The sequence below is a fragment of the Saccopteryx leptura genome, chromosome 2, assembly GCF_036850995.1.
Source record: "Saccopteryx leptura isolate mSacLep1 chromosome 2, mSacLep1_pri_phased_curated, whole genome shotgun sequence".
Taxonomy (NCBI): domain Eukaryota; kingdom Metazoa; phylum Chordata; class Mammalia; order Chiroptera; family Emballonuridae; genus Saccopteryx; species Saccopteryx leptura.
The window spans coordinates 266,538,059-266,554,713 of record NC_089504.1 but is presented as its reverse complement, the minus strand read 5'-3'; the positions used below and the strand labels follow the sequence as shown (position 1 = coordinate 266,554,713).

The following is a 16,655-nucleotide window of genomic DNA, read 5'->3' as shown; positions in this document are numbered from 1 at the left end:
GGCTCTCTTGTTCCTCTGCCTGAAACACTGGTCTGGGTATTTTCAAGGCTAATTCTCTTCCTTAGGTCTCTGCTCAGGAAGCTCAACTACTCAGATGGCTCTTCTTGAACCTATGAGTCTAAAATAGCCACTCCAGCCTGACCAGGCAATGGCACAGTGGGTAGAGCATCAGACCGGGATGCAGAGGAGCCAGGTTTGAAACCCTGAGGTTGCCGCTCATCCGTCTTGAGCACAGGCTCACGGGCTTGAGCGCAGGGTCGCTGGCTTGAGTGTGGGATCATAGACATAACCCCATGGTTGCTGGCTTGAGCCCAGAGGTCGCTGGCTTGAGCCCAAGGTCACTTGAGCAAGGGGTCACTGCCTCGGCTGGAGCCCCCCCATCAAGACACATATGAGAAAGCAATCAATGAACAACTAAGGTGCCACAACTATGAGTTGATGCTTCTCATCTCTCTCCCTTCCTGTCTGTCTGTCCCTCTCTCTACTTCTGTGTCACACACACACACACACACACACACACACACAAATAAATAAGCCACCTCATCACTTCCTCTCCCACTTTTTTAGTTTTCTGATGGCTTATTCCCACTTGACAGTGGACTGTATGTCTGTTTACTTCCATGTCTCACTTCCTAGGATGAAACCAAATGAAGACAGTAATTGTCTTATTACATGTCACCTCCCCTACTAAAAGCCAATTTAACAATTGCTCAATAAATATTTCTTGAATAATTGCAATCTTCAGAGTTTATCAGAGCTAAAAGCATATTGTTTTTCACTTCTAATACTTGGCAATTTAATAACTAGAAAAGGGGAAATAAGGCAAGAAACCAAGGAGAGAAGCCACGGTCAAAAATCAAAACCTAAACACTTTTCAATAAAGAACATTTCTTTTTTTTTTTTGTATTTTTCCGAAGCTGGAAACGGGGGAGAGACAGTCAGACAGACTCCCGCATGCGCCCGACCGGGATCCACCCGGCACGCCCACCAGGGGGCGACGCTCTGCCCACCAGGGGGCCATGCTCTGCCCCTCCCGGGCGTCGCTCTGCCGAGACCAGAGCCACTCTAGCGCCTGTGGCAGAGGCCAAGGAGCCATCCCCAGCACCCGGGCCATCCTTGCTCCAATGGAGCCTTGGCTGCGGGAGGGGAAGAGAGAGACAGAGAGGAAGGAGGGGGGGGGGTGGAGAAGCAAATGGGCGCTTCTCCTATGTGCCCTGGCCGGGAATCGAACCCGGGTCCCATGCACGCCAGGCCGATGCTCTACCGCTGAGCCAACCGGCCAGGGCCAAGAAACATTTCTTGAATGAAAGAATGCAAAAGGAAGTAAAAGATTAATGAAAAAAAATGTGTTGAACAGCTTACATAACAAATGCCAAAATGCTGGGTGCAGCATTACAATAAGTGAAATCCTATTTCATATAGAGTTTGACAGTTTCTTCTCTGGTCATGGATCAGAATCGACAGTAACATTGACACAGGAACACACAGGTGCCTGCAGCCAGGAGGGAATTCCAGTGCGATTTAGCTTTATCGAGAATGTGGCTTTCAAAATGGAAATGAAGCAAGCTCTAAATGGAGATTTGTGCCCTGGCCGGTTGGCTCAGCGGTAGAGAGTCGGCCTAGTGTGCGGAGGACCCGGGTTCGATTCCCGGCCAGGGCACACAGGAGAAGCGCCCATTTGCTTCTCCACCCCTCCGTCGCGCTTTCCTCTCTGTCTCTCTCGTCCCCTCCCGCAGCCAAGGCTCCATTGGAGCAAAGATGGCCCCGGCGCTGGGGATGGCTCTGTGGCCTCTGCCCCAGGCACTAGAGTGGCTCTGGTCACAACATGCGACGCCCAGGATGGGCAGAGCATCGCCCCCTGGTGGGCAGAGCGTCGCCCCTGGTGGGCGTGCCGGGTGGATCCCGGTCGGGCGCATGCGGGAGTCTGTCTGACTGTCTCTCCCTGTTTCCAGCTTCAGAAAAATGAAAAAAATAAAAAAATAAAAAAAATAAATAAATAAATGGAGATTTGTCCCAGTTTGGTTTTGTTTCACAATTTGAAAATATTCACTAATTTCAGCACCATGCTATCTCATGTCTCCCTTAATCTTATACCTCCAATTTTTCATAGCAATGCACATAGCTTTTGAAAATATATTTGAAATAAAAATGTAAATAGCTTTTTCCTTTATAACTTGAGCATGGACTTAAATTACCGTTAAGGAAATGGACTGCACATGTGTCCCCACGGCCTTCCTCCCTGACCACCACTCCTCTTCCCCAGCAACGGCCCTTCTCGCTAAGACACTTTACTTAGGCAACCTTTTAAAAGCCATCAAAGACCATTTTTATTCACAGCTTTAAATGTGTTGGTAATTACACATGTTAGCGGGATTTTACTTAGGTATACATTTCATTTACAACCTAAGACTATTAGTTCTGCTATCCTTTAGAATTTAACTTTCTGTAATTTTTTACTTTCTCTTGCCCTTTCATAGTCTGGCTGGACCAACACAGTATTGCTACACACATTAATAAACCAAATATGTTCTGAAAGTGAAGAGGTCACAGCACAGATGTTTCTGACAAAGTCAGTAACCCAGGAAATTAAATGTTCTTTTTTTTTTTTGTCTATATATGACTTAAAATAATCTCCTAATATACATTTCATTCCCCCTTTCAAACAACAGAACCAATGTACCCTACCAACTTCTAACAAAACTTTAAAACAGAAAGCCAGCAGCTTGAATCTCATGCTGACTAGCAGCTGCATGACACCAATTTAAGCATCGTTGGATGAAAGAGAAATAAGAATCCAGCCAGACAAGATAGAAGGAGGGACCCTGCCCACACACTTTCAGCTTTCTCACCATCTAGCTCTGGTGATGCTTTGAAGCTACAAGAGATATTGGCAATACTTTTTTAAAAAAATCTTTTAGAAGAAAAAATTTATATCACGAAGCAATCAACACCTTAGCTGACTCTGGACCATAAAGCTGTTAATTATTGAACACGACCACCACTGTAATTTTTTTTTAAAAAAAAAATCAAAACAATATCATATATAACCTTTCCAATGGCCCCATGGCTTCAGAAAAGTGGAGACCTCGGAGTCGTGTGAGTTGCCCACAGTCTGGAGACTACGGTAGAACCTTTGAACGTTGATGCCCAGCACTCCCAGAGTGGTCTCCTATGTTCAACCCACACACTGGCAAGATGTAGGAGCTGGAGCTCAAAGAGGTCCCCTGGTAGCAGTTACTCTGTGGCTGAATCCGGAAGTCCCCAAGATCTCCAGCCACTAAGTTAATGGCTTCCTTAAAATTTGATAAGAGGCCCTGGCCGGTTGGCTCAGCGGTGGAGCGTCGGCCTGGCGTGCGGTGGAGCGTTGGCCTGGGTTTGATTCCCGGCCAGGGCACACAGAAGAAGCGCCCATTTGCTTCTCCACCCCCACCCCCTCCTTCCTCTCTGTCTCTCTCTTCCCCTCCCGCAGCCAGGGCTCCATTGGAGCAGGGATGGCCCAGGAGCGCTGGGGATGGCTCCTTGGCCTCTGCCCCAGGCGCTGGAGTGGCTCTGGTCGAGGCAGAGCTACGCCCTGGAGGGGCAGAGCATCGCCCCCTGGTGGGCAGAGCTTCGCCCCTGGTGGGCGTGCCGGGTGGATCCCGGTCGGGCGCATGCGGGAGTCTGTCTGGCTGTCTCTCCCCATTTCCAGCTTCAGAAAAAATACAAAAAAATAAAAATAAATAAAATAAAAAATTTGATAAGAACTGCAAGATTGGGACTCAAGTCACAAAGGATGAGGATGGCTCAGTTTAACATTAGTTACATGACAACTGACAACCCCCACATCATCCTGTTAATTTCTCCTCGTTATGCTTTAAAATGAGGGGCAAGAAGACAAGGCCTACTGTGTAAAAATAAACTTAAAATAGAGAATTATATCATAGTTATTTCCTACCTTTCAGATTGTTCTCAAATCTTAAGCAATTAATTGAGTACAAGGCTAAAAACAGGCAAAAAAAATAACCCTGTTTATTTAAGCAGTGTATTACGAGTTGGAGAAGTCATTTCTTCCTTCAGAGCCCTGAAGTTCACTGTCAGCAGTGATTCGTGGTAGTGAAGTCAGTGTTGAGAGGTGGGAGATGTAAGGACTTTGTTATGAGTAACCATTCCTAGTGGTTACTTCTGAAAACAAGGAAAAGTACTACACCTGCTAATATTTCCAGTGGCAACAGGTACATGGAAATACAGAACATTCTCTTAATAAACGAGCATCTTGACCACGTTGCTTTTCATATTTCACAACCGATGCAGGCAGGGACTTCAAGTTCAGAAAGGACCTGAAGATAAGGTAGCAAGGCACAGTGGTTCAACGTACAGATTTAGGGACTGAACCGATAGGTCTCTATTAGAATGTTCCTCATAAGGTATTATGAGGACTGAATGAATTAACAAACAGCAAAACACCTGAAATGATGCCTGACATATAAAAATTACTAAATAAATAAACTCCTTTCAGAAAGTTTTCTAGATTATTCTCTCTTTTAAGAGTGATGTTTGGTGGGCATGCTGGGTGGATCCCGGTCGGGCGCATGCGGGAGTCTGTCTGACTGCCTCCCCGTTTCCAGCTTCGGAAAAAATACAAAAAAAAAAAAAAAAAAAAAAGAGTGATGTTTATCCTAGTGTGTCCCCCCGCTCCTCCAATTTATTTAATAGTTAAAAATATTCTTTTAGAAAAAGAGATGTTACAGTAGGTGGAAAATGCAGGCCAAGCACAGAGACTCACTGGTCATCAGCGCGGCCAGCATCAGCATTGCTGGTCACCTCGCCTGGTGAACGCCGAGAGGGAGGGGCTTTGTTCTCAGGCCATGTGCAAAATGAATACATTTTGTCCTTTGCTAAATGGAGTCATTCCACATGTTCAAGTTTCATAACCAGATTTTTCCCGTTTAATATCAGAGCGCTTTAACACAATGAAGTGAACAAACAGAAATACCCACACAAGGAAATGAAGCCTCACCTATTGTAAACTTGTTGTCTTCCTATCCCAAAAGTCTAGAGAATTTGGGATTAGTTATTCGATACATTTAGGTTTTCATTTGGCCCAAGGGACTGCCGAGACAGAGTCAAACGTGTAGATGAGTGTCCAGCCTCTAAAACATAGGCCTGACCTTCCTTTGGTACAGACATAAGTCCCCCAGACCCGAGTCAACAGGAGCTGGCTCAGGATCAGGGTGCAAAACAGGGGGTTCTTTTCTACCAGTACGCATGCTGTTTGCCAACAACATTCTAAAGAAGCTCAATGTAAAACATGGCCTATAACATGAGTGTGCTCTTCCCTCAGACCCTGGACCCATGATTCACGGCAGTGGAGTCAGCACTGGCGGTGCAGTCGGCACTGACAGGTGTAGGCCAGAGGACTGTCATCAGTGTGCAGGGTTTGGGCCAGGCCAAAGGCCTTGCACACAACAAGGCTCAGTAAATCAGTGCTTGTTGAGTGGATGACCCGGTTAAGAAAGGAAGAGGTAAGTGATCCAACTCTTTGCTCTTCTATTAGATTAAAAGTTGCTGGACCAGCCTGACCAGGTGGTGGTGTAGTGGATAGAGCACTGGACTGGGATGTGGAGGACCCAGGTTCAAAACTCTGAGGTCGTTGGCTTGAGCACAGGCTCATCCGGCTTGAGCATGGACTCACCAGCTTGAGTGAGGGGTTGCTGGCTTGAGCATGGGATCATAGACATGACCCCATGGTCAATGGCTTGAGCACAAAGGCCACTGGCTAGAAGCCTAAGGCTGGCTTGAGCAAGGAGTCACTCACTCTGCTGTAGCCCCCTGGTCATGGCACATATGAGAAAGCAATCACATAATAACTAAGGAGCTGCAATGAAAAATTGATGCTTCTCATCTCTCTCCCTTCCTGTCTGTCTGTCCCTATCTGTCCCTCTCTCTGACTTTCTCTCTGTCTCTGTAAATAATAATAACAATAATAACAACAGAAAGGTGCTGGGCCAGAGGAAATGTATCTTGTACATTTGAAAATGCCCTTACTACTTACGCCTAACACAGTGCCGCCTCTTTCTAAAGCACACATCTGCTCATTGAAGCTTTGAAATCAGACAGGGACTCGAAGTGAACACATCACCTGGGTTAACTTAGGCAAGCTACTTCTCTTAGCCTCCACTCCCTCACTTGTTAACAGGCACAACAGAACCTGGTTAATCACTGCTGTCATTATTATTAATATCAGCTCACTGCTAACCAAACTTATATATCGAGCACTATGATATGTTAGGCACGGGTGATGTGTGATTAAATCACAAGAATTATCTTCAAGGAGTCGACGATCATAAAATAACAAGGATTTACTGAAGACTAGCTAGACTTTCCTCTAGGAAGGAAATGTCTGCGATCTCCCATCAGGTTTCACTCCTCTGGCCCTGGAGCGGGCCCGTGTTGATTTTCCCATTGCAAGGTACGCCTGGGCAGTCTGTGCCCATGCTCAGTGCAGCACTTTGTTTCATGTTTTCAAGTGTCTATTTCTCACCAAGTTGTTTCCGTTGCATGAATGGTATTTTTTCTAAAATTGGGTAAACTCGTTGCGAGCAGATCACCTGACTCTGTTTCTTTTGTCTCTACCACCCACAAGCCTACAGGGCCTGTTTAGGAGCAATTGTTTATGATCAATTGGAATGGTTCTTGCCCTGTAACTGGCCAATCAGCAACCACTGGCTGAGAGTTATTACCTCAGGAGTACTTAACTGGAGGAAGCAATTTTCCTCATTGTTTAGAATGCTGTTATCAGAAACACAATTACACCATGACACCAATTTATAATCACAAACGACACTGTTGGAAATATTTAACAGCTGAGGGGCACTCAGGAAGGCCAGGTGGGTAAATGAGTGGCAGGCCGACTCTTGCTCTGTCCCAGGGGGATGGATAAGCCATTGCCACCTCCCACTGTGTCCCCATCATCCCCCTAAAAATTGGGCAAAGACTCAGGGTCTACCTGCAGCAACAAGTGGCTATATCCCTCTCACGGCAGTAACTAGCGCCATGGGTTTGGACTCCATATTTCCCCACACATGAAGAATTTACACGTGATGTATGATGCCTACAGAATCTGGTGACAGCTGCCAGTGTACAAAAATAAATAACAGAGTCATGATCTCATTCTGACAGGAGACAAAACACCGCATCATCATACTCTGGCTCGTCTGGTCCTAGGATGCTTTAGTGAGACTACATTCTCAACATGCATCGGAGGCCGTGTTCTGGCATTAGCATTGCAGGGTCTGTAGGACCTAACCAGAGGTGATGGCTGACTACTGACCTTGAGGAATCAGCAGCAAATCTTCTAGACTTTTTGTTCAGTGTTTTCTAAATGCTCAGCCAGTTTCCAGGTTGCTAACATAATTATGATTCTGGCACTGCCTGTGTGAGCTTTATAGAGTTTTGAAAAAAAGTTAGTGTAAAATTTCCAAATATTTAAGACTTTTGCCCTAATGGGTGAGTTTCTAAAGTTATTTCCCTACTGGTCTGGTAAAGCTACCGTGTCTCCCCTCAACATACCTGATGCCCAATGTCCCTCTGAGTCTTCCTACACTGTCTCTTGGCCTGAAACTCATGCTCCACCTTGATTCCTTTGTCTGTTACACATCTTTTAAGACTCAGAGGGCCCTGGCCGGTTGGCTCAGTGGTAGAGTGTCGTCCTGGCGTGCAGTGGTCCTGGGTTCGATTCCTGGCCAGGGCACACAGGAGAGGCGCCCATCTGCTTCTCCACCCCTCCCCCTCTCCTTCCTCTCTGTCTCTCTCTTCCCTTCCCGCAGCCAAGGCTCCATTGGAGCAAAGTTTGCCCGGGCACTGAGGATGGCTCTGTGGCCTCTGCCTCAGGCGCTAGAATGGCTCTGGTTGCAACAGAGCGGTGCTCCAGATGGGAGGAGTGCTGCCCCCTGGTGGGCGTGCTGGGTGGATCCCGGTCGGCCACATGCGGGAGTCTGACTGCCTCCCCGTTTCCAACTTCAGAAAAATACAAAAAAAAAAAAAAAAGATGATATACATTTCATCTTTTATAAACAAAAAAGACTCAGAGGAGACCTGAATCATCCTCTCTGTAAGTCTTCCCCCAGTCCTGGGATAAGAGACCCTTCTGCATTATCACCATACAATGCTAACATTCTGTTTCTGTTGAGACTCCCCTCTCTTGTATCATCATCAGTTCCTAAAAGGCAGGGAACAGGTTAATCCATCTTTACAGCCCCGGTACCTAGCACCTGTGCGGTAGTCAGTAAGTGCTTAGTAGACTGAACTGAATTGCTAGGTTTTAACGGGAACCTACAAGAGCCAGTGATCAGCCTTTATCTGTTTACCTGGACGAACAAGTCTATCAATCAAATCCCTGTTGCCAGGGGCTATTTCCAATGATAGACAGGGCTTTCTCTTCGGGAGATAGATTGCACATTGCCTTGAAAGCCCAACTGAAGGCCGTTGGAAAATGGAAACAGAAAATTATACTTATCAAAAGGAATAGTGGTACTGAATGTTACATATTAACTGTGAAAGATTTAAATCGCACAGAAAAATACCGAGAATTAAGTTTTCACCTGGAACTCCACAGTAGAGAGCTTGCTATTATTAATGTTTTGGCGAACAGCCTTCCAAACATTTCTTTTATGCACTTGCACAGAATTTTACACGTATTCTAAACAAATCAAATTTACAAACAAGATATGCTGTGTAAAAAGCCTTTAACACTGTTCATTTAATAATACGCTGTAGACATCTTTCCATCTCAATGAATAGAGAGTACCTCAATCTTTAATGGCTGTATTCAATGTACAGGGGTGGGCAAAAGTAGGTTAATAATAATAATCAATGATAGAATAATTAATAAACAATATAAGAATAAACTCAGTTAAAGTTAAGCATGCTCACCACTGTAAACCTACTTTTGCCCACCCCGGATGCTTCATCAGTGAGAAAGACCCTTGAGTGCACAGGTTCGCACGCTGGTCAATCATCTCCTTCTGATAAATCCCTAGGAGTGGCACTGACGGAGCAGAGGGCATTCTCATTTAAATTACGTATATTACCATTTGGGGGCCCAGAAAAATTGTTCTGTTTTAATAGTCCCAGTGATAGCATGAGACAGATGCCCGTTCCTGCCAATGTGAGTGGTGAAAAATGTTTTGCTTTTGGTGGCTTTTTTTTTTTTGGGGGGGGGGGGTTATTTAATAACTAAGAAGTTGAATATCTTTCTTTATGTTTATTGTCCTTTTGTATTTTTTCCTTTTCAGTTGCCTAGTCACAAATGTAGTTGCTTTTTTAATTGGAATGTTAGTTCTTTCCTTACAGATTTTAAGTCATATTACATTAGTCATGTTCGCCTTATTCGTGTTGCAAATGTGATTCTCAGTTTGACATTTGTCTTTTTACTTAGTGTATCGTGGTTGGTTTGGCTGTTGCCATGTGGAGATTTTAAATTTTTATGCAAACTTATCAACCGTTCTTTGATGGCATTGGACTCTGTGACACTCCAGAGAAGACATTTTGTAACCACTTCTGTATTTTTTATAGTACTTTTAGGATTTTCCATTTTACAGGTTAGTCTTTAGGTTCATCTGAAGAACTCTGGTATGAGGAGATGAGTTAAGGAATTCAAATTTTAATATATTCTTACTCGGTCTGCTGAAGGCCCGCGGTCAAGGCACATATGAGAAAGCAATCAACAACTAAAGTGTCGCAACGAAAAACTGATAATTGATGCTTCTCATCTCTCTCCATTCCTGTCTGTCCCTATCTATCCCTCTCTCTGACTCTCTCTCTGTCCCTGTAAAAAAAAAAACAAATGCTTTGCCTGACCTGTGGTGGCGCAGTGGATAAAGCGTCGACCTGAAAATGCTGAGGTCACCGGTTCAAAACCCTGGGCTTGCCTAGTCAAGGCACATATGGGAGTTGATGCTTCCAGCTCCTCCCCCCCTTCTCTCTCTCTGTCTCTCTCTCTCCTTTCTCTCTCCTCTCTAAAATGAATAAATTAAAAAATTAAAAATTTTTTTTTAATATATTCATGAATACCAAAATATTTTTTAAAGAACGAAATGTGAATTGAGACTCATAGACATAGATAAGAATGCAGTGGTTACCAGGGGAAGGGGAACGGGAGGGAGGGAGGGGGTAGGAGGGGGGTGGGGCATAAAGAGGAAAAAAAATAGGGTGATGGAGAAAGATCTGACTTTGGGTGATGGGTACACAACATAATTGACAGTCCAAATGATGTGGAGATGTTTTCTATAAATCTATATACTCTAGTTGACCAATGTGACCCTGATAAATTTAATTGTCTATAAAAAAAAAAGTACCTAATTTGTGTATCTTTGAACATCAGTTAGTGGTGGGTGCATTTATTCCATTCACTCACTGAGGGCATCGTCTGTGTCTGTTGCCTCTTGGCTTCTCCATGGTGCTTCACAAAGAGCTGCCCTTACTTCTAGAAATATCCCTCACGGCACAGGATAAACCCAAGAGCAGAACAATGCTGCATCAACCCCTCCCCCCCCACACACACAGAAAGACAGAGAGAGAGAGAGACAGAGAGAGATTTATGTTTGCTAACTGAAAATATATTTGTTAATTTCTATGGTGGGATTATTTTTTAAAACAGCACATTCATAGAAATAAGGCATAATATTACATTTACCACTCTGAAATCATACGCTTTAGTGTTTCGATTTAAACACACACCTTTCACAGAACAGTAGCTGGTCTGGGTCAAAACAGAGAAAGAACAAATTTCTAAATAAAGAGATGAGCATTAGGTGGATAACTAGTAAACTGTTTAAATTTAGAGAACTACATATTTGCAATAAATTGATTATACTCCCCCTACACCTCATCCAGTATAATCAAGGCTGCTGCTATGATGATGACAGCAACAACTGACAGTCACTCTGTGTGTCATGTGGCAAGTGCTATTCTAAGGGAATGGCATGCATTGATACATGTAAGACTCACAACTGTCCTTGGAAGGTGAGTACTGATATTGCCCAAATGATACAGATGGGGAAACTGAGGCAAATAGCACCTCAGTAATTTGCCAAAACTGCACAGTAATGGGTAGCTGAGTGAAGATTTGAAACCAGTCTGCCAGATTTCAGGCCCATGAATTTACCATGACAGTGAATTTCAGGCCCATTGAAAATAGCCCTAATTACCACAACAGAGTCTCCAGACATCCTCATTACAGCCGAGGCTGAGCCAGGGCAGCCAGCTAACAATTACTTCTCAAAAGACTCCTGAGCAGAGGTTGGGTTGGATTTAACAGCAAAGAGAGATATCTTATTCCAGAGAGGGAAATCTCCCTTAGTCAAGAGTCAGCATCATCCACAGGGAATTAAGTCAATAACATCGTAATAATTATGCATGGTGTTAGGTGGGCACTAGACTTGTTGGGATGATCACTTCGTAATTGTATAAACATCTAATCACTATGTTGTACACCTGAAATGAATATAATTGAAGGTCAACTATAACTGAAAAATTAAGAAATTAAAAAAATTCAGCGTCCTCAATTCTGGCCATAGTTCCACTTCTTCAGTGAACTAAATAAGCATGACTCTTAGCTTCCGTTTCCTCTTGTATAAAGCGGGAAAGTAATAATCACCTGGAAAAAGGCCTTATAAACCATAAAAGATGAATCAAACAGTTGTGTTTTGGATATAACAATTCAGGGGCAAACAAACAGCCACATTTCAGGCTGCAGGTACAGAAGTAGGACGGTGCAGTCTCCGCGGAGGACAGCCGGGACCTAAACGAGGTCCAAGCACCAGACAGGTGCTGCCAGGCAGGCAGCCCCAGGGGCGTGCTTATGGCAAAACAGGACCTTTCCGCCACCGCAGCCAGGATTCCAGGAACAAGCCGTTGTTTTGAATTTCTAAATTCTGTGATGTCACCGAGCAGAAAATAACTGAGAATTGCTATGGGTAAAGAAACCTTCCCACCTCCTGCTGAGTCACCTTTCTGGAACTCTCTTAGCACAGAGCCCGCCTTGCCTGCACCCCAGTCCTCTGTGCCTTCCGCTGGACGGTGCTGGGAGGCCCAGAGGCACCAGCAGCGTCTTCACTGCCTTCTCCAGTGCCAAGTTCATCCTTATTTTCTGCCTGTGGAACAGCTTAGGCAGAAGGCTTAGGCGGCTACAGAGAAGACCAGGCATCTAGAGGGGCGAGAGCAGTAGAAGAAAACCCTCAAGACATAAAACTGAAGGGACATCACCTGGGACCCTGCCACAGGTCCCTGCCAATGGTCTCTGAGAACCCGGAGGGCCCCCTTCTTGCAGGCTGGCTGCCTCGAAGCAATAGGTGACAACAGTCCTCTTTTCCACTTGTCTCTATATCTGACATTATGAGAACAGTTCAGGATACTGGTTGGCAAGGGAAGAAAAAATAGCACTTGGATTTTTCTTTTTCTTCTTCTTCTTTTTTTAATATAGAAAGCATAAAGCATTTCTTGATTTCCTGTCATAGAAGATGTTTTCCAAATAGAAATTTCACTGTGACTCTACCGCAGCCAGACGGCATATGCACCAAGGGACTTTTAGCAAGGCATATATTCTCAGATGGGCAAAGGGGTGAGTAAAGAGTTTGGGCCAATCTACTCAGATTTACAGTTAATGCTTGAGTGCTAATTATGCACCAGGCATTGTTCAACGTGCATTCCACTGTTAACACATCTGATCCTCCATACAACTCCAAGTGGTGGCTACCATTATTATCTCCATATTATAGATGAGGAATCTCAGAAATCAATGCGGTTAAGTTACTTGTCAAAGGCAACCCAAGAGGTGTGGAAGCTGAAACAACCCTGGCTAGTAGGAGAAAACCTACAATCACTCCTTTATGTCCCCTCCCTCCCATCAAAGGAGTAAGCATCCATCAGAATGGCCCAGAGACTATCTAAAAGAAGACAATGAAACCAAGATATTTCAAGCAGCTTCTCTGAGTCAGACACTGGAATAAGATACTTTCAATTGGAAAGTGCACAATGAAACTCCTGGCCAAGGTGGGCTGTACTCTAGAATTTCGTGAACCCCATGTGCATTTCTAGTCACTAAGATCTTTCTGAGGCTTAGCTCAAGACATCGTGGACTCTTCAAAGACTAAACCCAGGGCCAGGTTCCTCAGGTTTGAAGCTTTCTCAAGACTAAAGCAAACATCCCTGGAAAAATGGTGGTGACCATCATGCAAATAGAAAAGTCAACAGAACTAAAGAGTTTCCCCACCTTGGGGATGAGCTGCAGAAAAGATAATGATCTCAGGTTTGACATATTCATTTTCCTAAAAAGACTTGAATCTATGCTATGCGCCTACTTTAATACACTAAGTGAATGGCTGTTGAAAGAAATCCAATAAGTACTTGGCTTTCCTTAGAACTTGTTTAACTAGTTCATGATAAATGCGAACCTGCTGGTCATTGGTTTTATGCAAGCTGGTCTTGGCAATCCACTCAGCTGTCCTCCGAATGACCTCAGAGGATCTGCTGACCATTCCTCACATCTGCCCTGACCAATGAGGGAAGGAAATTCCGATCTGGAGATGAGCTATCTGGCCGGGATGTTACTTCTGAAAGGGTCATCGGATGTAAGGCACAACTCTAGTTCTGAAGCCTTTTATGCTTCTATATTTAAAGTGACAGAAAGTCTACAGGTAAATGTCAGTGATAAATTTCCTCGTCAATGATCTCCTGAATTCTATGAAATCTAGAAATTAAGATGCCCATTTCTCGCTGACTCCTCGATGGTGGCATAGCCTACATAAACTGTCACACACATTTGGAGTGGTCAGCCTCCTAAATAAACCAAACATCACAGAGATCAAACTGCTTCAAAAAAAAAGTAATTAGCATTTGTAAAATCACATTGCTTATCAATGCTCCGCAGTGTTTCCTGGGAAGCTCTGTAATGAAATTAACACCTTTAAGAAAAGGATCAAATGCTTGTGAATACATGTATCACGAGACCTAGACTTCAGAGCCGGCCCCAAGTATGCCTCACTTCACAGACTTTGTCAACACTTCGACAACATGTGGTAATAACATTTTCAAACACTTAAAAACATTTAGCTTTTAAAAAGTGAGTGAGGCCACTTGACTCGGTGAAAAATAGATGAGTGATTTAGAAAGCAGGATGTAACTGTCCAGACTGGACTATAATCTATTCATGGGGTTCTCGTTGCTTCTCCCAATGGGTGTGGTGATCTGTCTCCAAAGACAGCCCCCAACAATTCCTCCCCTCCCTGTGGCACAGACCCAGGAGACGGAGATCCTTCGTGCTCTCCTGACCCTGGGCGGGTCCTGTGACTTGTGGCAAAAGTGACATTCTTAGACTTTCAAGCTCCGGACTTAAGAGGCCTGGCACCTTCTCCTTTATCCCTTGGAAGCCTGCACCCACGTGAAAGGTTGGACTGCCTAGCTGGAGGGAGGGGCCCAGTGGACAGAGAGACCTCAAGCCCTGTTGGTCAGTTGAACCCAGTTAAGCTCCGTTGAGCCCAGCTGAGTTCCCAGCTGAATGCAGCTGTCAAGACTGAGCCCAGGCAAATACAATAGATGAACTCCAGCCTCCCCATAGAATCATGAGAAATAATAAATCAGTGCTGCTTCAAACCACTCAGTTTGGGGTCCTTTGTTACATGTGGTGATAGATCACCGAAACAATGAGTAACAAAAAATATCAAATGGTTAAAAGTGGGTCATACCATTGGGGATTGTACTCTTCTGCTTGCAAATGAATTTCAATGGAAAAACACAGACAGGACCTGCTCTTGTCAGAGTCAAACACCAGCATTCAGCAATACCTAGGCTACTGGCTCTGCAATGCATAATGGACTCTGACTATTCTCCCCTCAGCCTCTTGTGAGACTAGAAAAACTAGCTCCCTTGACTGGTGTATGAAGCTCTCTCCCTCCTCGTATCACTGCAAATGTTTATTAGAGAGAATAGCAAGATGACGAATGCAGAATCAAGTAACACTTCAATCTGAATAGTGGATGGATGAAGAAAAGTCAGCGGAGACCTCAGCTGCACATGCTCGGGGTGGACTGAATTATCAGTCCCAATTCTCGACCTTTCTCTCCATCCACCCTTGCCATGAATGCACTGAGGTCGGATGTATTTCTCTGCCTCTTGTCTTTGAACCTGTTCAGGTGACTTGACTTAAATGTTGGTACAAGTGATAGTGTGCCAGCTCTATGCCCAATCTGAAGTGGCATTTTGTATATCGCTTGCACTTTTCCCCTTTGCAAAAGGAGGGCATGCCCCCTTGGCTCACTCGTCCCGGGAGGAAGAGGAAGAGCATGGGGCAGAACCTCCCAACTCATGATCAAGAAAGACGTGCCTGTTGTTGAATGCCATGGAGATCCTGAGACCGCAGTTGTCTAATACAAGGCTCCTTTATTAAATGCTAGCATTTGCAAAGTACAAGTGGTACTTTAGAACAATAGAAAGTGTTCTTGGCTATAAAAGTTGTCACTAAATTAGCAAATGGATGTTTGGGTTCCAATGAGCTGTTTTTCCAGAAACTGTGGTTTCAGTGATCTAGGTTCTAGTTTTATGTAGATGCTATATTACTCGTCTCTGCAGCTCTAAATTTTACAGTCTCCACTAGAAGCACGTTCATTCCAGGCAACAAATACTTCTTCTTAAAGCAAAACAAAACCCTCCTCCCCACGTATACTATATCATGTTAAGACAGAGCATTAGCCCTTCTACAGCATTCCCAACTCTTCACCAGGGGACTGAACCAACCATTACAATGGAGCAACCATTAGAGACTAAATGTAGTAGAATTATTTGACAGTGACAGAATAGTGCAGCTTCAGCTATTTACATGTAAACATTATTTCAACAAGGTTCTTTACTGAACAAGAGAGGAAGAGGCACTTTTATGGATACAAGTACCATGCAAATGTCAAGGAGTAGGAATTATAGTTAAAGTGATTCAACAGTAACTGGTTCATTGGCCTTGGACTAGCTAGAATCTTGTACTAACACACAGACACACTCCATTGGAGCACTAACTGATCTTCCAAGGAACAAACTTAAGATGAGGTGAACTCAAAAGCTGAGGAGTGGCCTGGCAGGTAACATCAATGGTCAGTGAGTGGACGGGGCTTGATGTGCCATCATAGGAAGGCTTAGTGGTTCCCTGGAGGCCATCGCCTGATGAAGGGGACACCGCTACCCACCATACTGACTGTTGCTTCTGGGAATGGGGACCCAGTGTTGCAAGATCTTCTAAAGAAGTTTGGGGTTTTATGTGAAGCATGCTGATTTTTTTTTTTTTTTTTTTTGTATTTTTCCAAAGTTAAATGGAGAGAGGCAGTCAGACAGACTCCTGCATGCACCCGATCAGGATCCAACCTGCATGCCCACCAGGGGGGCAATGCTCTGCCCACCTGGGATGCTGCTCTGTTGCTGCTGGAGCCATTCTAGTGCCTGAGGCAGAGGCCATGGAGCCGTCTTTGGCACCCGGGCCAACTTTGCTCCAATGGAGCCTTGGCTGCAGGAGGGGAAAAAGAGACAGAGAGGAAGGAGAAGGGGAAGGGTGAAGAAGCAGATGGGCACTTCTCCTGTGTGCCCTAGACGAGAATTGAACCCGAGACTTCCACATGCTGAGTTGATGCTATACCACT

General features: G+C 44.6%; 1 protein-coding gene across 1 annotated transcript in view; it reads right to left on the bottom strand.

The window, feature by feature from the left end:
• Positions 1–16,655, bottom strand: part of C2H1orf21 (chromosome 2 C1orf21 homolog) — a 206,850-nt gene that overhangs the window by 116,967 nt on the left and 73,228 nt on the right. The window lies entirely within an intron of this gene.